Below are 22,225 nucleotides of genomic sequence, written 5' to 3' on the forward strand. Positions count from 1 at the left end.
TGAGATATTTGTTTTCATCTTTGAGTCAGGTCTTCTCCTCATAGGAGCTTATTTGATTGAGTTATGTACTAACATGTCTGTGCTTGATGAGTTCACTTCAATTACCTAAACCTAGGAAATAATAGCCCAGTTGAAGACCTAAAACATAAACATTCAACTTTACTTGAAGGCTTAATTTGATTTCTTGGTTCATTGTTTTAAAATTGAATATCGAAGAAATAATATCAGAAAACTTCCCCGAGGTGGGGAAGAAAAAAGTCACACAAGCACAGAGAGTCCCAAACAAGGTGAACCCGAAAAGACCCACAGCAAGACACATCATAATTACCATGGCAAATGTTCAGGACAAAGAGAGAATCTTACAGGCTGCAAGAGAGAGACGGAAAGTTACATACAAGGGATCTCCCATTAGATTATCAAATGATTTCTCAACGGAAACACATCAGGCCAGAAAAGAATGGACAGAAATGTAAAAAGTGATGCAAAGCAAAGGACTGAATCCAAGAATACTCTATCCAGCAAGGCTATCATTCAAACTTGAAGGGGAAATAAGAAGCTTCACAGACAAAAAAAGCCTAAGGGACTTTATTACCACCAAGCCAGCAATGCAAGAAATGCTAAAGGGATTGGTGTAAAAAGAAGAAATAAAAAGCTCAGAAAGAAAACAGCCACACAAAAAAAGAAGTGGCTACAATCAAGTACCTTTCAATAATAACTTTAAACATAAACGGACTAAATGCTCCAAGACATCAAGTGGCTGAATGGATAAAAAAACATGACCCATACATCTGCTGTCTACAAGAGACCCACCTCATTAGAAGGGACTCACACAGACTGAAAATGAAAGGATGGAAAAATATCTTTCAGGCAAATGGAAAGGAAAAGAAAGCTGGGGTAGCAATACTTATATCTGAAAAAATACACCTCAAAGTGAAGGCCATAACAAGAGATAAGGAAGGCCACTTCATAATACTAAAGGGATCAATACAACAAGAAAATATAACCCTGGTAAACATATATGCACCCAATGCAGGAGCACCCAAATTCATAAAAAAACTCCTGGAAGATATCAAAGGAGAAATTGACAACAATACAATCATAGTAGGGGACTTTAATACACCACTGACATCACTGGATAAGTCCTCTAGACAAACAATCAGCAAAGAAACAGCAATCCTAAATGACTCACTAGATCAGATGGACTTAATAGACATCTTCAGAACACTTCACCCCAAAGCCGCGGAATATACATTCTACTCAAGTGTTCATGGGACAGATTCAAAAATAGACCACATATTGGGTCACGAGCAAAGTCTCCCCAAATTCAAGAAGATTGAAATCATACCAAGCATCTTCTCAGACCACGATGGCATAATATTAGAAATAAACTACAATAAAAACAACCCAAAATACTCAAACACTTGGAAGCTGAATAGCATGCTATTAAATATTGATTGGGTTACCAATGAGATCAAAGAAGAAATTAAAAACATCCTGGAAACTAATGACAATGAAAACACAACAATCCAAAACCTATGGGACGCAATGAAAGCAGTCCTGAGAGGGAAGTTTATAGCTCTACAGGCCTATCTCAAAAAATAAGAAAAAATGGTAGTAAATCATCTAATTCTACAACTCAAAGAATTAGAAAGAGAGCAACAAGAAAAGCCCAGAGTGAGCAGAAGGAAGGAGATAATAAAGATTAGAGCAGAAATAAATGACATAGAGACTAAAAAAACAATACATAAAATCAACAAAACCAAGAGCTGGTTCTTTGAAAGGATAAACAAGATTGACAAACCTCTAGCCAGACTCACCAAGAAGCAAAGAGAGAGGACCCAAATAAAATCAGAAACGATAGAGGCGGAATAACAACAGACCCCACAGAAATACAAATGATTGTTAAAAAATACTATGGACAGCTCTACTCCAACAAACTAGACAACCTGGAGGAAACGGACAAATTCCTAGAAAAATACAACATTCCAAAACTCAATCAGGGAGAATCTAAAAATCTCAACAGGCCAATAACTATGGAAGAAATTGAAGCAGTCATCAAAAAGCTTCCATCAAACAAAAGCCCAGGACCAGACGGCTTCACGGGGGAGTTTTACCAAACATTCAAGGAAGAACTAAAACCTATCCTTCTAAGACTACTACAAAAAATTCAAGAGGAAGGAACACTTCAAAGCTCATTCTATGAAGCCAGCATCACCCTAATACCAAAACCAGGTAAAGACAACACAATGAAAGAGAATTACAGGCCAATATCCTTCATGAACATAGTTGCCAAAATCCTCAACAAAATCTTAGCAAATCGGATCCAGCAGTACATCAGAAAGATCATACACCATGACCAAGTAGAATTTATCCCAGGGATGCAAGGATGGTACAATATCCGCAAATCAATAAACATGATACATCACATAAACAAATTGAAAGAAAAAAACCACATGGTCATATCAATTGATGCAGAAAAAGCATTTGACAAAATCCAACACCCATTTTTGATAAAAACTCTCAGTAAGGCGGGAGTAGAAGGATCATACCTCAACATAATAAAAGCCATATATGACAGGCCCACAGCCAACATCATACTCAATGGACAAAAACTAACACCATTTCCCCTAAGAACAGGAACAAGACAGGGATGCCCACTCTCACCACTCCTGTTCAACATAGTACTGGAAGTGTTAGCTATTGCAATTAGACAAGAAGAAGAAATAAAAGGCATCCAAATTGGAAAAGAGGAAGTAAAACTGTCTTTATTTGCAGACGACTTGATATTATACATACAAAACCCTAGAGACTCCATCAAAAAGCTACTAGACTTAATACATGAATTTGGCAATGTAGCAGGATACAAAATTAACCCCAAGAAATCTGAGGCATTTCTATACACCAATAGTGAACTTTCAGAAAGAGAGATTATAAAAACAATCCCATTTACCATCGCACCAAAAAAATTAAGCTACCTAGGAATAAACTTAACTAAAGAGGTAAAAGACCTCTACTCAGAAAACTACAGGACGTTGAAAAAAGAGATAGAGGAAGACATAAACAGATGGAAGAATATACCGTGTTCATGGATTGGTACAATCAACATCATTAAAATATCCGTACTACCCAAAGCAATCTATAAATTCAACGCACTTCCCATTAAAATACCAATGGCATACTTCACAGATCTAGAAGGAACTCTCCAAAAATTCATCTGGAATAAAAAAAAAACCCCGAATAGCTGCAGCAATCCTGAGAAAGAACGAAGTAGGTGGGATCTCAATACCAGATATCAAGATGTATTACAAAGCCACTGTTCTCAAAACTGCCTGATACTGGCACAAGAACAGGCATATAGATCAATGGAATAGAATAGAGAGCCCAGAAATTGGCCTGAACCAATATGCTCAATTAATATTTGACAAAGGAGGCAAGAACATACAATGGAGCCAAGATAGTCTCTTCAATAAATGGTGTTGGGAAAATTGGACAGATATATGCAAGAAAATGAATCTAGACCACCAACTTACATCATACACAAAAATAAACTCAAAATGGATAAAGGACTTAAATGTACGACAGGAAACCATAAAAATTCTAGAAGAATCCAAAGGCAACAAAATCTCAGACATATGCCGAAGCAACTTCTTCACTGATACAGCTCCTAGGGCACTTGAAACTAAAGAGAAAATGAACAAATGGGACTACATCAAAATAAAAAGCTTCTACACAGCAAAAGAAACCATCAACAAAACAACGAGAAAACCCACTGCGTGGGAAAACATATTTGCCAATGTCATATCTGATAAGGGCCTAATCTCCAAAAGTTATAGGGAACTCATACAACTTAACGAAAGGAAGACAAACAATCCAATCAAAAAATCGGCAAAGGACCTAAATAGACACCTTTCAAAAGAGGACATTCAGAAAGCCAAGAGACATATGAAAACATGCTCAAAGTCACTAATCATCTGAGAAATACAAATCAAAACAACAATGAGGTACCATCTCACACCTGTCAGACTGGCTATCATCAACAAATCAACAAACGACAAGTGCTGGAGAGGATGTGGAGAAAAAGGAACACTTGTGCACTGCTGGTGGGAATGCAGACTGGTGCAGCCACTATGGAAGACAGTATGGAGTTTCCTCAAAAAACTGAAAATAGAACTCCCATTTGACCATGTGATCCCACTTCTAGGAATATATCCCAAGAAACCAGAAACACCAATCAGAAAGGATATATGCACCCCTATGTTCATAGCAGCACAGTTCACCATAGCTAAGATCTGGAAACAGCCTAAGTACCCATCAGTAGATGAATGGATTAGAAAACTGTGGTACATCTACACATTGGAATACTATGCTGATGTAAAAAAGAAGGAACTCTTACCATTTGCAACAGCATGGATGGAACTAGAGAGCATTATGCTAAGTGAAATAAGCCAGTCAATGAAGGAAAAATACCACATGATCTCACTCATTCATGGATAATAGAGACCATTATAAACTTTTTAAAAAAATATATTTTATTGATTTTTTACAGAGAGGAAGGGAGAGAGATAGAGAGTTAGAAACATTGATGAGAGTGAAACATCGATCAGCCACCTCCTGCACATCTCCCACTGGGGATGTGCCCGCAACCAAGGTACATGCCCTTGACTGGAATCGAATCCGGGACCTTTCAGTCCGCAGGCTGACGCTCTATCCACTGAGCCAAACCGGTTTTGGTCCATTATAAACTTTTGAACATTAATAGATACAGAGGCAGAGCTGCCTCAAACAGATTGTCAAACTTCAGCGGGAAGGCTGGGGAGGGTTGGGGGGCAGGTCGGTGAGGGGTAAGAGATCCACTGATGGACTTGTATGCATGCATACAAGCATAACCAATGGACATAAGACACTGGTGGGTAGGGGAGGTCAGGGGACTGTCAAGGGCGGGGGGGAAAAAGGACACATAATACCCTTTGTAATACTTTAAGCAATAAAAAATAAATAAAAATAAATAAAATTGAATATCATAATTCTTAACAGAAAGTCAAACATAAAAAAGAGAAGTAGTTAGGAATTATAAATCCTATTTTTATAACTGTCCTGTATTTTATGAGAAATTCCAATACATAAAAATTTTAACTCATCTTTTAAGTCAATTGATTGGCAGATTTATACAATTTCTTTGTGTATTTGAATAGATGATTATTTAAAGGGACAAGAGAAAGAGGGTTCATGTCAAGAAATGTTCCTTTGACTGTATTATACCTGCTAGAATGAACATAAATTATGGCAAAATTTTGAGTGAGTGAGTGAGTGTGTGTGTGTGTGTGTGTGTATAGTAATTCTTGCATATGATATATATATAAAATTCCTGCTAATTTTAGACATATAGATTTAGATATTCTGGAATTGAGAGAGATGTCATCCCTCAGATACTTCATTTCATGGAAGTAGTGCCTCTGGTCAGAAGTACTGTGAATTGTGCTCTTGATATTGAATCAAATTCTTGTATACCACTTAACATTAGCTATATTTTAATTTATTTCTGAGTTTGGGTCTTAGGCTTCTACCAATTTTCAGGATTATTTAAGTATTAAAATTTAGTTTGTAATTTCATATTTATTTGATCAGTGTATCCAGTTAACACATGAGCAGTGGGATCCTTTGGTGTACAGGTCTGGGGTAGCCATGTAGCCTGGTCAGGGGAATATGGGTGCACTGGTCAGGGGAGTATGGGTGCACTAGAGATAGCTAGTGGATGGTCAAAGAAGAGCTATAGATAATGGAGGTAAAAACTGGTCTGAAAGATACGGAATCAGTCGAAGCAGGAAATGCAAACAAGGCAAGCAGAATACCAACTCAAGACTGCAACACCATTGTATAAGAAAAAGGTTTCTCATTACAATGCTAGAACTAATTTCCCTCTACCTCTGTCATGATCCCAGCTGTGGAAAACCTTGCCTCTTTCCAGGTGTTTTGTAGCTGGAAGAGATGGTAAGCCTCCAAGTATGTCCTGAACTAAAGTAAAGGCTGGACATGAAAATAGAACTACCAAGAACTTGTTATATTACAACAGTCTTATGAAATGAACATGAAGCTTCTTCACCTCATGTCCTAAAAACAAGCATTAGATAGCCAAACCATTTTTTCTATGTATGTGCAGCATTTTAATTTATAAATCAACCCCACCTTTCAAAGTTAATTTATGCATATAATACCATTTCAGCCAAAACCATTCTGGGATTTTGAGGAGAACTTGAAAGGATAATCTAATGGGAAAATAAACACGAGAGGTTTCCAAGGAACTTTCCAGAAAGAAGAGCAATGAATAATAATGATTAAAAAGTGTAAACACAGATCTATGGAACAATATTTGAGTCTAGAAATAGATTCGACAATATAATAAAACCTGTTTTCTCCCAAAAAGGAAGGATTACAGTGGTGTTGGAAGCTGAGAAGCAGTTTTTTTAAAAAGTAGTTATATCAACACTTTTTACTAGCTACCAATATAAAATTGAAATAAATTAGTGAACTTGATTAATTAATGAAATTAATGAAAAAAACTCATGTTGTAGAAAGACTAAGAGAAAATAGAATAGAATATATAATAGAACCATGAAAGGATAGCCATTTTAGTTTTAAAGGAATAGAAAAAAAAAGATTTAAAATATATGCTCAATAACAGTTTTTAATAGGACAGTAGCAAAGTGGGAAAATAGATCTGCACCAACATGATGGAAAGAGAATCCTATATAATAAAGAGCTAATGTGCAAATGGTCATCATGCCCTCATGCCCTCTCGCCGGGGCTGGGGGACCTGAGGCTGGGCCGGGGGACCTGTGGCTGAGCCCCCCACCCAGCAGGGCTTGACGGGGTACCTGAGGCAGCGCCCCTCGCCTGGTGCTGGGCTGGGGGACCTGAGGTTGCATCCCCCACCCTGCGGGGCTTGACGGGGGTGGGGCTGTCTGGGTCTGGGGTCTTGCACGATTTAGAGGCACACGAAGGTGGGCAGGGACTTGACTCTGGGTCCCGCGGCACACCCCAGACTCTGACGGGAGGGAGATTTTCATATACATTTTACTAATTTTCTTTCATCTCTGACACTTCTATTACAGAGAAAGAAAATAACAATATTAAAATATTTCCCCTAATTAATTCCCTTTTAATGTGCATGAATTTCATGCACCAGGCCAATAGTATCCTTATAAAGTGCTCGTTCATTTTTATCCCCCAAACATTGAAACTTTTATAGATGAATGGACAAAATAGATAATTTACACAGAGGGAAATACAATTAGTAAAGTAAGCCTGAAAAAATATTTATCGTAATTCATGATCACAGATTTGATGGAGTATTAGTCATCTCAGGCTGTCATAACAAAATACTGTAGACTGGGTGACTTAAACAATAGAAATTTGTTTCAAACAGTACTGGAGGCTGAGAATTCTGAGGTTACAGTGCAATTTACTTCTCTAGGGATGGCTAGCTTCTCTTGCTATATCCTCACATGGCAGAAACAGAGAGCGACATCTATCTGATGTCTTTCTTATAAGGGTACTAATCTGATAATGACCTCAACTAAGCCTAATTACCTCCTAAAGGCCCATCTCCCAACACATTCTCACTTAGGGTTAGGGCTTCAACATATGAACTTTAGGCAGATGCAGTTCAGTCTATACCAGGTGGTAAGTAAGCTTGTCAACACTATCCTAAACTTTTTAAAACTCCAAGCAGAGAGCTCATTCCTGTTGCACAAGTGCTGTCATGGAGACCAGATTAGGATTGGTTAATTAAAGGTGATAGTTGTTGCCCTGGTTGGTGTGGCTCAGTTGGTTGGGCGTCATCCAGTGCACTGAAAGGTTGCCGGTTCCATTCCCAGTCAGGGCACATGCCCGGTTTGTGGGCTTGATCCCCGTTAGGGAGCATGCAGGAAGCATGACGTTTCTCTCTCACATCAGTGTTCCTCTCTCCCTCCATCTCTCTTCCTCTCTCTTTAAAAATCAATTATAAAAATCTTTAAAAAAAGATGATAGTTTGTTAATCTTTTGCTCACTGTGATATAAAATTCAATCTCACCTTCATAGTAATCTATGGAATTTATTTCAGTGAGTTAGCCTTCTTTTAGAATGCTAAGCCACAATTCACTTCAGTTCATGTGTTTAATTACTTTCTTTTCCTTTTCTAAGACATGAACATATTTTATATATGCTAAGTTTTCTAGGATACAATAAGTTTATGAAATTGCCTCAAAAGAAATAATTACATTAGTTTTTCATAGGTAAATTAAATTTAGGTTCTTTGTAAGAAATAAGTTAATGTTTATGTACTCAGATTTTCAAACATTGGATAGACTTCAGGATGAAAGACAAAAGAAGAAATAGTGTATCCTGAGCTTGGCCAGCACTTCTTGTGACCAACCTGTTATGTTTTGTGCCAAAAATAATGGGTTAGTTCTGTCACTTTTGAATTATTGGTGCCATAATCCCCCAAATAGGCAGATAGAGTGGAACACAAAATGGGAACTTTCTTTAAGTTTTGTACATCTTTCAAGAGGAAGAAAAGCGAAAATTAAGAAATCCCTTGGTTTTGACTTTTGCTGAGACTTTCTTATTCTATATCTAATGATATTTTAAAGTACTGATTTTTAAGCAAACTGTAATAGGTGCATTATCATATACGTGGAAAAAATACAATAAAAAAGAACTGAAAATAGAATCTCGAATGTTTTTTTGTTTGTTAGTTTGCTTTTCTGCTGTTGTTTCCCTCCTCACCGCCCACCCCCCCCCCATGTCACTCAGTTCTCTTTTGCAGTCCTAAACAGAATTAAATTAGAAAGAAAATCTGGGTGATAGGTTCTTTTTATAATATTCTAATGATTTTATATAAATGATAAAATACAGTTCTGATTCTTCTTGTTTTTGCTTTAAACCCAATACAAAGATAAAAGGTTTTCAGAATGGTAAAGTTTTGTTTTTATTCATTGCATTTCCTTCACTTAACAGGCAGTGGAGGAAGAAGAATTTTATGTTTGTCTTTGTATAAAATAATTCTAAGTACTGCTTTCAGGGGACATAATTTTATGCCAATGTGTGCCATTTATAGCAATTTCCAACAGGTATTATTTACATTAGTTTGTATCACTGTCTATATAAGATTTGAAGTACAATAATTTTCAGAACATTTCAGGGAAATAATTAGATTTCCTCATATTTATTCAATAATTAATATAGCTATAGCGACATAATATGACATTGATTTAAAGATTTTTTTATTTCCTATCTTTGGCTTTTTAATATGGTATTTTATTAGGCAGTAAAACAAAATCTTTTCCTGTTGAGGATAAATATTTATGCCACAATATACGTGGGGAAGGTCTTTTTCTTCTTCATTATCTGACTCATCGTACTGGTAAATAAACACATATTCCTCTACTTTTCCTTTAGTTAATGCTTTCTTAGAAAATTTTAAGAAGTGTGATGTAATTATATATAAAAAGTCAGCAAAAACATTAATGAAATATCAAGGTAATTAAAAGACTACTTCTCTATGGGCTGCTGGCAGGGGCTTCCAGAAAAGTCTCAGAAGAATTTGCTTTTTTCACAGCCATTTAATTAACTTACTACAAATATGCTTCAGAAAAGCGCTGAGCCTAATGTGTACAGGGTGTCTTCACCTTCAGCAAGACCAAGGTGTTGTGTTTTTTTAGGTGGAATTTGAATATAATTTATAAATCTCAGCAGAAGTTTTTAAACATATAAAAAGGATAATTTTGCCATGAACTTTGCCAGAATATCTCCTAAAATAAAGCCTCATGTTATTTGCTTCAGAAACCAGGTCTATAGCAAAATGTTCACCACTTTTCTGCGGGCCATCACATTCCCTGCCCTGGGCTTCTTTAGCAAAAAGCTTTTTTTAAATAACATTTGCTCCCCAGAGATGGGCCTCTGGAGAGCAAATGTTATTTTATCTGCAACAATGGTGAAGGCTTCCCAGCAAGTAAAGTGCCATGGAACAGAAGTAGGTGGATTATGCTGTGCTCTGTATATGCTGGAGTATATTTAATAAGCTTAACACATGTTCATTAAAACAACACAAAACAACTCGCCCTAAAGAGGAACAAAATTAATCATGTATTTTGTTTTTGTTTTGGGTGTATTTTCTAAATTGGGTGTATCTCTTTAATTGGATGTATCTACTTTGTTTTGGGTGAATCACTTATAGAGCCCACAGCATGGCATTTTCACATAGTTAGTTAAGCCCTAGAGCAGTGATGGAGAACCTATGACACGCGTGTCAGGGGTGACACGTGAACTCATTTTTTTGGTTGATTTTTCTTTGTTAAATGGCATTTAAATATATAAAATAAATACCAGAAATATATGTCTTTGTTTTACTATGGTTGCAAATGTCAAAAAATTTCTATATGTGACACGGCACCAGAGTTAAGTTAGAGTTTTTCAAAATGCTGACATGCCGAGCTCAAAAGCTTCGCCATCACTGCCCTACAGTAACCCTGTAGGGTAGAGCTCTTATTCTAATCTACATATCCTATATAATAAAGAGCTAATATGCTAATTAGACCGAACAGCAGAACAACCATCTGGATGACATTCTGGACGACCATCTGGATGTAGCCAGGGCTGCGAGGGGCTGCGAGGGCTGGCCGAGGCTGTGAGGGCTGGCCAGGGCTGCCAGGGTTAGCCAAAGCTGCGAGGGGCTGCAAGGGCTGGCTGAGGCAGCTGGGACTGCGGGGGCCAAGCCCCTTGCACAAATTTCATACATTGGTCCTCTAGTCTATACTAATAAAAGGGTACTATACTAATTAGACCGGGCCGACTAGACATCTTCCAGTCATCCTGCCTTCCTTCTGAACAAAGCCACGGTATTGAGTGCCGAGGCAGAGGCGGTTAGGGGCAATCAGGCCAGCGGGGGAGGGCAGTTAGGGGCGATCAGGCCGGCAGGGGAGGGCAGTTGGGGGCTATCAGGCAGTCATGCAGGTGAGTGGTTAGGAGCCAGCGGTCACGGATTGGAGAGGATGCAGGCCAGGATGAGGAACCCCTCCTCCCTGTGCACAGATTTCATGCACCGGGCCTCTTGTGTTTGTATGTATATGTGTGTGCGTATATATATACTTATATATACGCACACACATATACATACAAACTAGTAAAAGCCTAAGTGACAGAATGACCGGAACGACCAGTTGCTATTACACACACTGACCACCAGGGGTCAGATGCTCAACACAGGAGAACAGGCCAGACACCAACAGACACCGATGGACCAGTACTGCTGGGATGATACCGATAGCGCTGTCAGCCTCCTGGAAGTCGGTCTCTTCCCTAGACACTCTACAAGGAAGAAACAATATAAAAGCAGTTGCCGGGTGGCTCCCTACAACCAGCGTGAATGTCAGCGGGACAGATAAGGTTCCCGGACCGGCCAGGGTGTCCCCCCCCAGGACCCAACCCATGCATGAATTCATGCACCAGGCCTCTAGTTATACTGATAAGGAACTGAAGCTCAAGGAGGAGGTACTTGCCTAGATTCCATTGTTGGTTCAGAGTAGAACTAGGAATTTGAGGGCTTTTTGATTCAAGTATGGTCCTGGTGCACTTTCTTCTACAGTGTGTTCACTCTTCATTCTTTGTTCTCTCGAGTGCAGGTTGGGTATGTGGAACAGAAAGGAAGGGAGTGTAATCCAGGTCACCATTATCTTTCCCCTGGTAGCCTCTGACTTCATATCTTCCCCCTCACAGCAGCCAGTGATCTTTTTGAAATATATTTGGATCATAGCCTTCCCTGCTTAAAAGCCTTCAGTGATTTTCCATTATACTAAGAATGAAATTTGGAATACTTATATTGGTCTACAAAACATAGCACATTCTAGCTCCTGCTGATCTTTCCCTTGCTGGTCTAGTGTCCTCTGACCGTACATGGTCCCGTGCTTGCCTCAAGACCTTAGCATTTTCACTTTCCTTTGTCTGCAGTTCTTAAGTTCTTTCAGACTATCTTCAACTGATCATCTTTCAGGTTTCAGCCCAAATGTAATTTACTTTAAATCTAAGCTCTCCTGTTTTACTTATATTCTTTTCACCTAGCATTCTTCCTCCTTTATATTTACACTAGAGGCCAGTGCACGAAATTCCTGCACAGGTAGGGTCTCTAGGCCTGGCCAGTGATCAGGGACCATCTGTGGGGCGACCAGTGGGGTGATCGGGGTCCCCCGCTCATACCCGCCTTCGCCTTGCACTGCCTGCCGGCCCCGCCCCCCATTGCCACCGCTGATTGCCATCTGTGGTGCAACTGGCAGGGCGATCGGGGCCCCCACTCACACCCGCTTTGGCCTGGCACCACCTGATCAGCCCCACCCCCCCTGCCGGTCGCCATCTGTGGGGTGACTGCTGTAGCGATCGGGGTCCCCACTCACACTGGCCTTGGCCTGGTGCCACCCACTCACCAGACCTGCCCCCTGCCGCCAGTTGCTGTCTGGGGTGTGACCGGGGCCCTCGCTTGCACCCGCCTTGGCCTGGTGCTGCCCGCTCACCTGCTCCACCGTCCCACTCTCATCGGGGCCCATCAGGGCTGGTAGGGCCTCCACTGCCACCCACTGCCAGCACTGCGTCACCAACACCCACCATATTCTGCGCTGCCCCCTGGTGGTCAGCGTACGTCTAACTCCCAGTCGGTCAAACTCTTGCCCGTGGGGACGCTTTGCATATTAGCCTTTTATTATATAGGATAACTAGAGGCCTGGTGCACGAAAATTGTGCATGGGGGGGTGTCCTTCAGCCCAGCCTGCACCCTCTTGCAATCCGGGACCCCTTGGGGGATGTCCAACTGCCAGTTTAGGCCCAATCCCGCAGCAGGATCGGGCCTAAACAGGCAGTCGGACATGCCTCTTGCAATCTGGGACCACTGACTCCTAACTGCTCTCCTGCCTGCCTGCCTGATTGCCCCTAACACCTCTGCCTGCCTTTCTGATCACCTCTAACCACTCTGCATGCCTGCCTGATCACCACTAACTGCTTGCCTGCCTGCCTGATCGCTTTTAACTGCTCACCTGACTGCCTGATTGCCCCTAACCACTTACCTGCCTGCCTGATCTCCCCTAACCACTCTGCCTGCCTGATCGCCCCTAACCACTCACTTGCCTGCCTGATCTCCCCTAACCACTCTGCCTGCCTGATCGCCCCTAACCACTCACCTGCCTGCCTGATCTCCCCTAACCACTCTGTCTGCCTGCCTTATTGTCCCTAACTGCTCGCCTGCCTGCCTGATCACACCTAACCGCCTCTGCCTCGGGCCCCACTGCTATGGCTTTGTCCAGAAGGTTGTTCGGCTGTCCAGTCTAATTAGCATATTATGCTTTTTTTATTATTATAAATAATAATAACTAACAATTTGGGTTCCCTTTCAATGTGCCGGTCACTGAGTATTGCCTTTAACCCTGTTTATAGACTAGGAAGAAGATACTTTCCCAGATAACAGTAAATTGTGAACCAGGATTTACTAGTAAACCCAGGCTTCCTGCACAAGACTATAAACCCTGGGAAGGCAGGAGCTGTATCTATGTATTGTTTTATTCCTAGTGCCTAGTATATATGTAGTACGAGTATTACGTCTTCAAGAAATACATGTTGAACAAATGGCTTAAAAAAATTAAACATCAAAAAACCCCTCAACACTTAAATTCCAACCTAACCACTATAGGGGCAATGGGCAATGTCTGGGGCCAATCTTTGGGTACAGTGCTCCAAGAAGGTTCCTGAAGGGGACTTACCTTCAGGGAGCTGAGCACCAAACAGGACAGGCAGGCATGGGGAAAAGGCACTACTCCTTGGCAAAGGAGATCTTCATGGAGTTGTTCTGGGTGATCTTGAAGCCCTGTCGGGTATCATGGGCAGCCTCTGCCTGCACCTCTTTGTCAAACTCCACGCAGGTGACATTGCACTGCCCTGGGACTAGGCAGACCTTGAAGCCAGGGAACAGGGTTAAAAGCATGGACAACATGAACTCATTTTCTCAGGTAGGTTGTAAAGAATGTGCTTTGGTGGGTTTTCTGAAAGAGGCTGGGCAGGTGGCATCTGGCCCGGCATCAACTGCTGTGTGGGTATGGCCTCCAGTGGGACCTGGCTAGGTGTGAGGCCTGGAGGTAAGATCATGCCAGGGGTGGTATGTAGGGAGACTGACCCTGCAAGTGGTGCATGATGTGGGCCTCCTGAGTCATTGGTGGCATGGCCGGGACAGGCCCTGGGCTGCCCCCACTGTGGGGCAACTGCAACCCAGGCTCCTGGCTCTTGGGCTTCCTCTTCTGTGTATGGTCTCACTCCACAAAGGTGCCCTTCATCTGGGCAGTGATACCCGAGTTGGTCTTGGTGTACTGGACGCACATGTGCTTGTCGTAGAAGGGGAAACCCTGCATGGAGCGGGGCATTGGCGGTGCTGTGACCTTGTCACGACAAAAGCCTGGCCCTCATCTTCAGGCTCTGTGACACCAGGGCACCCAGGACCTGGCCAGACGGGGAGAAGACGCCACAGAGACTTACTGATTTTCTCATTGAGGCTGTTGATATGAATAGTGTGGTTGGGGCAGGAGCTGCCCTGAGAGACCTGCCAAGGTAGGACAACAGAACCACAGTTCCAGCATGTGGCGCCTGTTGGGTTTGGGTCAAATGACTTTTTATTTTATTTTTAGAATTTTACTGAAATATAACTCACATACAGTAAAATCTGCCCCATTAAAGTATACAATTCAGTGGTTTTTAGAGGTGTGCAGTATTATCACTATCTAATTTTAGAGTGATTGTATCACCCCCAACGAAACTGCTACCCATTAGCGGGCACTTTCCGTTTCCCCCTCCCCCCGGCCTTTGGAAACCACCAGTCCACTTTCTGTCTCTGTAGATTTTCTTATTCTGGAATTTTCATATAAATGAAATTATACAACATATGCCTTTGTGGCTGGCATCTTTAGTTTTGCACAATGTTTTCAAGGTCCATCCATATTGGGGCTTGCATCAGTGCTCCAGTACTCTGTTGCTGAATGTAATTCTATGTATGGATATACCACATTTTATTATTAATTAATCATTTGATGGGGATTTGGGTTGTTTGTACTTTCTAGTTTTATGAATAGTACTACCATGAACATTTGTATATACAAGTTTTTGCGAGTACATATGTTTTCAGTTCTCATGGGAATCTTGTGGTAACTGTATGTTTAACATTTGGAAAAAAATCCCAAACTGTCTTCCAGAGTGGCACAATCACTAAGACCTGTCATGGAAATCCAGAGCTTGACAGTAGTTAAGAGCAGTGAAAACAGATTTTATGTAGGATTATTGTCATAGGGAGAAAGAGACCTCAGTATGGAACTGGGCAGAATTCCAGTACAACAAGAAAAAGTGGGGATTTGTAGCCAAGGAGCAGGATGGGCCTAGGGGGCAGGGAGTCAGTAGATGGAAAATTACTAAGCGGGTAGGACAGTTTTTTGCTATACTGACCTAACAGGATTCTTTTATTTTTTGAATAAGTTTTTATTGATTTTTTTTTTAAGAGAGAGAGGAAAGGAGAAGGAGAAATAGAAACATGAATGATGAGAGATAAACATTGATTGGCTGCCTCCTGCGTGCCCCCTACTGGGGATTGAGCCAGCAACCCAGGCATGTGCCCTTACTGGGAATCGAACCGGTGACCTCTTGGTATATGGGACGACCCTCAACCTACTGAGCCACACCAGCTGGGCCCTAACAGGATTCTTGCTGAAGGCAAGCCAGGGTGATCAGCTATTACTTGGTCAGATAGTGAAGGTGATTAAATATTAACATTGGGGGATTCTGGCTAAACCTACTTAATAAGATTTTTGCTAAAAACTGGGCAATGCAAGGCAGACAGGCAAGTCTAAAAGTCAAGGCCCAGTTGGAAAGAGGATTGAGAGGACCCTGATTAAAATCTAGTCGAAGAGAGACTCTTTGTCAGACCCATAACAAATAATTCAGGTATTACCTGTCTGTGTTTTTCCTCAACTGTATTAGCAAGAAGGTTCCAATAAATTATTTTAAATTTTCTTAAATTCTATATAGTGACATTTCATTCAGCATCCAACAGATATTTATTGACCTGGTGTTGACTGATCTGGGATACAGCTTATGCACTATTTTCTTGAAGCTGGTAAAGGTACTTTATTTTAAATTTAATGCTCACAAATTAGTATTTGTGTTTTGTTTGTTTTAAAATCTGTATGGAAACATTTAGCAAATCTGATAGTTTAGGCCTCTTTGGTATATTCTCATTTATGCTGTAAAGAAAAAAGTGAAAGACAATATCAAATATTATTATAGGGTTCATAGTTTAGGACACTTGTTTCATTTAAAGAAATTACTATTTCCACCATAAATGTACATTTTAAGCATAACGAATACCTAATTTCTTTCTTCCTTTTTTCACTGATCTTTTCTTTTATAAAAAGAATTTTCTTTCTGTGCTTCAGAGTGGTGTTGGCCCTGATCCAGTACTGAATTGTTTTATTACTATTATTACTTTATCCCATTTACTGAAACATTGTTAGAGTAGGTCATTTATAAATTAACCAGCAGCTGCTAAAAATGATTTTAACTTTCTCACAAACTGGTGTTCTTTTTTTTAAATCCTCACTCGATATTTTTCCATTGATTTTTAGAGAGAGTGGAAGAGAGAGGGAAAGACAGAGAGAAATATCGATGTGAGAGAAACACATCAGTTGGTTGTCTCCTGCACGAGGCCTGATCAGGGCCCTGGCCGGGGAGGAGCCTGCAACCAAGGAATGTGCGCTTGACCGGAATCGGACCTGGGACCTTTTGGTCTGCAGGCCGATGCTCTATCCACTGAGCCAAACCGGCTAGGTTTCAGAAACTGTTTAATCCTATGTTTTTTCTACTTTACTACCACCCACCTGTAGTATGTCATGTATCTTTAAATACTGCAAATTGAAATTTATTTTGAGGATTTAGCAATGCTCCTGAAAAGAATTGGCTGTCTTGGGGAGCTGGGAATCCAGAGATGTTGCTCAGTTAGAAAAATGAAGGCCTCCCTGAGTGACTGAAACAGAGCTTCCCCAAGGTTTTCTACAGCCTCTCCTGTGCACTTAGTAACTCGTGTGTGCCGACTCTCTTGTAATGATTATAATTGTTGGGTTACATTCACATTCATGACACACGCCTCTCACCTTATGTAGTGCTCATTCTCTGTTTCTTTAATAATGTGCCATTTTGCCTTTCATTTTGGTGTGGGGAACTACGCTTTTAGGGGAGGTAAAGCAGAGAGCAGCTGGGGGAAGAATGAATACTCGGAACCCAGTGCCAGGATTAACATACTGATGCAGATTCGGAGAAGGGATCTTTTGAGTTAGTTAAAAGGAAACAGCAAGTGGAACTGCAGCTGGCCTTGCCCTGGCACGTGATGCTAGTCAAGGAGGTACTTGGCTTCACTCTGCTGCATTTCATTCTCGGGTTGCCAGCTGCTCCAAGCCAGCTGCTTGGGCACAGCTAAAGTAAAGGCAAGAAAATTATCACTATATATCTGTATTTTATGTTTGAAAATCTGCTATTAATAGCTAAAGCTTAGAATGTTGGCAATAGCATGTGGATGAAAGCTTAAAACTTAGAGATCCAAAAGAAAAATAGTTTATCCTTTCTGCCTCTGCAGAAGTCGTTTTCAAAGGTTGTGCCTCCCCTTTTTGGATAATTTTTAGAATAAAGGGAACATATTTTTCATTTTCACTCTTACAGTGTGATTAGATATAATTGAATTTTAATAAGTACATTGCAAAAATGAATAGGCATGTATTTTAAGTTTCATGGATTTAGAATTTGCAGGAAGAGGAAGGTAACTACTAAAATTTTTTAAAATATATTTTATTGATTTTTTACAGAGAGGAAGGGAGAGGGATAGAGAGTTAGAAACATCAATGAGAGAGAAATATCGATCAGCTGCCTCCTGCACACCTCCTACTGGGGATGTGCCTGCAACCCAGGTACATGCCCATGACCGGAATCGAACCTGGGACCTTTTAGTTCACATGCCGACGCTTTATCCGCTGAGCCAAATCAGTTAGGGCCATGGTTGGCAAACCGCTGCTCACGAGCCACATGCGGCTCTTTGGCCCCTTCAGTGTGGCTCTTCCACAAAATACCACGTGCGGGCGCGCACCTACAGTGCGATTGAAACTTCGTGGCCCATGAGCAGAAGTCGGTATTTTGTGGAAGAGCCACACTGAAGGGGCCAAAGAGCCGCGTGTGGCTCGCAAGTTGCAGTTTGCCGACCACTGGGTTAGGGCACTACTAAAATTTAAATGCCATCCTGCAATGGACCTTCTGAATAAGAGCTTGATATGTAATTCAACCCTTCTCTTCTGTGAACTTGCCCATTTCAGATTCTAAACTTTATGTTTAGCAATAGACAATATTGCTTCCTTTTGCACCCTTTTGATTGATTATAATTACTAGAAGACTGTCTTAACTTGTTCCTTTATGGATTCTTCAGTGAAAAACACAGGTATTTAAGGGCATCAGAGTTTACACGAACCTTCCCAGTGCACATTGGAAGTACAGTTTGGTTCAAGAGTTACCAGCGTGCACCTCCTGAGCTGTGTCCCAGTTTTCAGGCTCACCCCCTTTGGGTCGTGCTTCTCATACTTCCTTGTTAGAAGTTTTAGAAACAGAATGGCATAGGATGCGGAAACAGGATCCCCTTGAAGTCCTTTTAAATTAGGTTAACTTTGCATCCTGCCTTGCAATATATTCATGATTATTTAAATATAAAAATATTTAATTATCATTTAATGAAGTAAAATTGTTGCTCCAGGAAGGTATTATAACTGACAATGCAGATTCTCTTGCCTGCCTCAGTGAAAGCCAAACTTGTGAGACAGGTGCTGGTACAAAAAGAAAGAGATTTATTCAGGTGCTGCAACCTGGGAATGGTGGACTCTGATCTCAACGACCATCCCACTTTCCTGTTCATGCCTATGGTTCTGAGAGGAATAGGGAGGAAAGGATTTTTTTTTTCCTATCCAATTATCTTTCTAGATTTTGGTGTACTGGGGCCCTGTCCATTCATCTTTCTAGCTTTTGCCATGTTCTGGCACTGTCTACTCATATTTCTAGTTTTTTCAATGATCACTCTAAGAACCTCTCCCCTGTGCCATCTTGGCCAATGGGAGAGACTCTGAAACACTCCCTGATTGTCTGTTGTAACAGTATGGAGCTGGAGGCTGAAGCAAACAGCAGTTAGCATAAAAGTGCAAAAAGAAACATTGGAAGGCCAATGGACTTTGATATTCGGCAGGGCTGAAAATCAGCATAAAACTGCCCTGCTGTGGGCGCAATGGCTTGAGGTGATTTCCCAACCTGATAATCTTTACATTGTTTACCAAACTTTACCTTTGATCTGCCTGTATGCATTGCTAAAGGGCAAATGTGTATTCCAGTAAATAAAAAGCAGACTAGGTGAGAACTCGGTGTCTCTTTTCAAGAAAGAGGCTCCACCTGGCCCTCAATGCCTTCTAAATTCATATTTCTTGTATAGCATTTTCATTTGTGTGTCGACCACTCCTTCAGATCCTGAACCCCACTGCCATGGCAGTATGGCATGTTTAAATTGGGGCTTCCTGATGTTATTTGCAACCTGGTTTGGAAAATCCTGGACATAGAGTGACTTTGGGGGAAATTTTTTTTACCTAATAGTCCTTTACTTGGAGGCACCTAATAGATACCAAGTATTTTGAGCATGTGGTGGTAGAATTTTTATAGTTGCTAGCTTATTTCAGGTGTTTACGCTTAGTGTTATGGAAAAAGGTCAGCCTGAAAGTCTAGGCTCACTATTACCTTGTGATATTGGACAAATTGCTTAACATCTTCAGGCTCATTTTCTCATCCATAAAATGAGGGGCTGAACTATCCTATCTAATAAAAGAGAAACATGGTAATTAGCCGTACCTCTGCTACCCTTCCCATTGGCTAATCAGCGAGTTATGCAAATTAACTGCGAGCCAAGATGGCGACCGGCAGCCAGGCAGCTTGAAGTGAACATGAGGCTTGCTTCCTTCAGTGACGGAGGAAGCTAATGTTCCCTGCCTGCCGCTTATGGCCTCTGAGCTTGCAGTTTGAAACATTGTTACAAATATAGAAGCTAAACAAAACCCCAGAAACCTGCTTTCAGCCAGCCGGGATCTCAGAGCTGGAGTTGAAACAGTGTTTCGATTATAGAACCCAAACAAACCAGATACCTGCTTTCAGTAGCCGAGGTCTCAGAGCTGGAGCCAAGCCTCAGAGCTAAAGCTGGCCCAGAATAAAAGAAAAGAAAAAAAGGAGCGGTTGGGAGCTTCATTCACCCGCCAGCCTGAACACAGCCCTCAGCCCCTCACCCAGGCTGGCCAGGCATCCAAGCGGAACCCCCACCCTGATCCAGGACACCCTTCAGGGCAAACCAGCTGGCCCCCACCCATGCACCAGGCCTCTATCCTATATAGTAAAAGGGTAATATGCCTCCCAGCACTGGGATCAGCGGAGCCGCGAGGCCTTCTGGCACCGGGATCAGCATGACAGGGGGCAGCACCCAAACCCCCTGATCGCCCTGCGGCTGTGTGTGTGACAGGGGGCGGGGCCACAACCTCCCTATCTGCCCTGCTCTGTTCGTGATAGGGGAAGGCACCCCAACCCCTGATCAGCCCTGCTCTGTGCCTGATAGGGGGGAGCTCCCCAACCCCCTGATTGCCCTGTGGCTCTGTGTGTGACAGGGTGCGGCGCCCCGCCCCCCACTCGCCCTGCTCTGTGTGTGACGGGGTAGAGCCATAACCTCCCCATCGGCCCTGCCCTGAGTGTGAGAGTGGCGGCACCCCAACCCCGAGATCGGCCCTGCTCTGTGGGTGATAGAGGGTGGTGCCCCAACCACCCCCCACGGGCCCTGCCCTGAGTGTGACAGGGTGCGGCGCCCCAACCCCCTGATCGGCCCTGCTCTGTGTGTGACAGGGGGCGGTGCCCCAACTCCCCTATCGGCCCTACTCTGTGAGTGACACGGGGGAGCTCCTCAACCCCCTGCTCGGCCCTGCTCTTTGCATGAAAGGGGGGAGCTCCCCGACCCCCTGATGGGCCCTGCTCTGTGCGTGACAGGGTACAGAGCCCCAACCCCCCTGATGGCCCTGCTCTGTGAGTGACAGGGGGGAGGTCCCCAACTCCCTGATTGGCCCTGCTCTGTGTGTGACGGGATGGCGCCACAACCTCCCCATCGACCCTGCCTTGAGTGTGACAGGGGGCGGTGCCCCAACCCCCCAATCGGCCCTACCCAGGCATGACTGAGGGTGGCATCGCAACCTCCCGATCCGCCCTGCTCTGTGCATGACAGGGGGCGGTGCCCCAACTCCCCAATCGGCCCTGCTCTGAGCCTGACTAGGGGCTGCACCTAGGGATTGGGCCTTCCCTCTGCCACCCGGGAGCAGGCCTAAGCCAGCAGGTCGTTATCTCCCAAGGGGTCCCAGACTGCGAGAGGGCACAGGCCGGGCTGAGGGACTCCCCCTCCCCCGAGTGCACAAATTTTTGTGCACCGGGCCTCTACTCCTATCTAATAATAGAGAAACATGGTAATTAACCGTAACTTCGCTACCCTTCCCATTGGCTAATCAGCGAGATATGCAAATTAACTGCCAACCAAGATGGCGGCTGGCAGCCAGGCAGCTGAAGTGAACAGGAGACTTGCTTGCTCCAGTGAAGGAGGAAGCCAAGGTTCCCCGCCTGCACTGCTGGGCTCTGAGCTTGCACTCTAAGAAACACTGTTGCAATTATAGAAACTAAACAAACCTCAGAAACCTGCTTTCAGCCGTCAGAGCTGGAGCTGCAACAGATTTTCAATTATAGAAGCCAAACAAAGCCAGATACCTGCTTTCAGCAGCCAAGGTCCCAGAGCTGGAGCTGAGCCTCAGAGCTAAAGCCGGCTCTCAGCTCCAGTGACAGCCATAGAAGGTAAATAAATCCCAGAATAAAAAAAAAAAACAACGAGAAAAAGGAGAGTTTGGGAGCTTCAGTCACCCGCCAGCCTGAAAACGGCCCTCAGCCCCTCACCCAGACTGGCCAGGCACCCCAGTGGGCACCCCCACCCTGAGGGGGTGCGACCAGCTGCAAACAGCCATAATCCCCTCATCCAGGCTGGCCAGGCACCCAAGTGGGATCCCCACCCTGATCCAGGACACCCTTCAGG

General features: G+C 42.7%; 1 protein-coding gene and 1 pseudogene across 7 annotated transcripts in view; one reads left to right on the forward strand and one right to left on the reverse strand.

Moving 5' to 3' along the window:
- ST7 (suppression of tumorigenicity 7) overlaps positions 1-22,225 on the forward strand; it is a 327,721-nt gene that overhangs the window by 89,035 nt on the left and 216,461 nt on the right. The window lies entirely within an intron of this gene.
- LOC132211260 (U1 small nuclear ribonucleoprotein A-like) lies at positions 13,829-14,556 on the reverse strand (annotated as a pseudogene).

Source organism: Myotis daubentonii, chromosome 10, assembly GCF_963259705.1.
Source record: "Myotis daubentonii chromosome 10, mMyoDau2.1, whole genome shotgun sequence".
NCBI classification, from domain to species: domain Eukaryota; kingdom Metazoa; phylum Chordata; class Mammalia; order Chiroptera; family Vespertilionidae; genus Myotis; species Myotis daubentonii.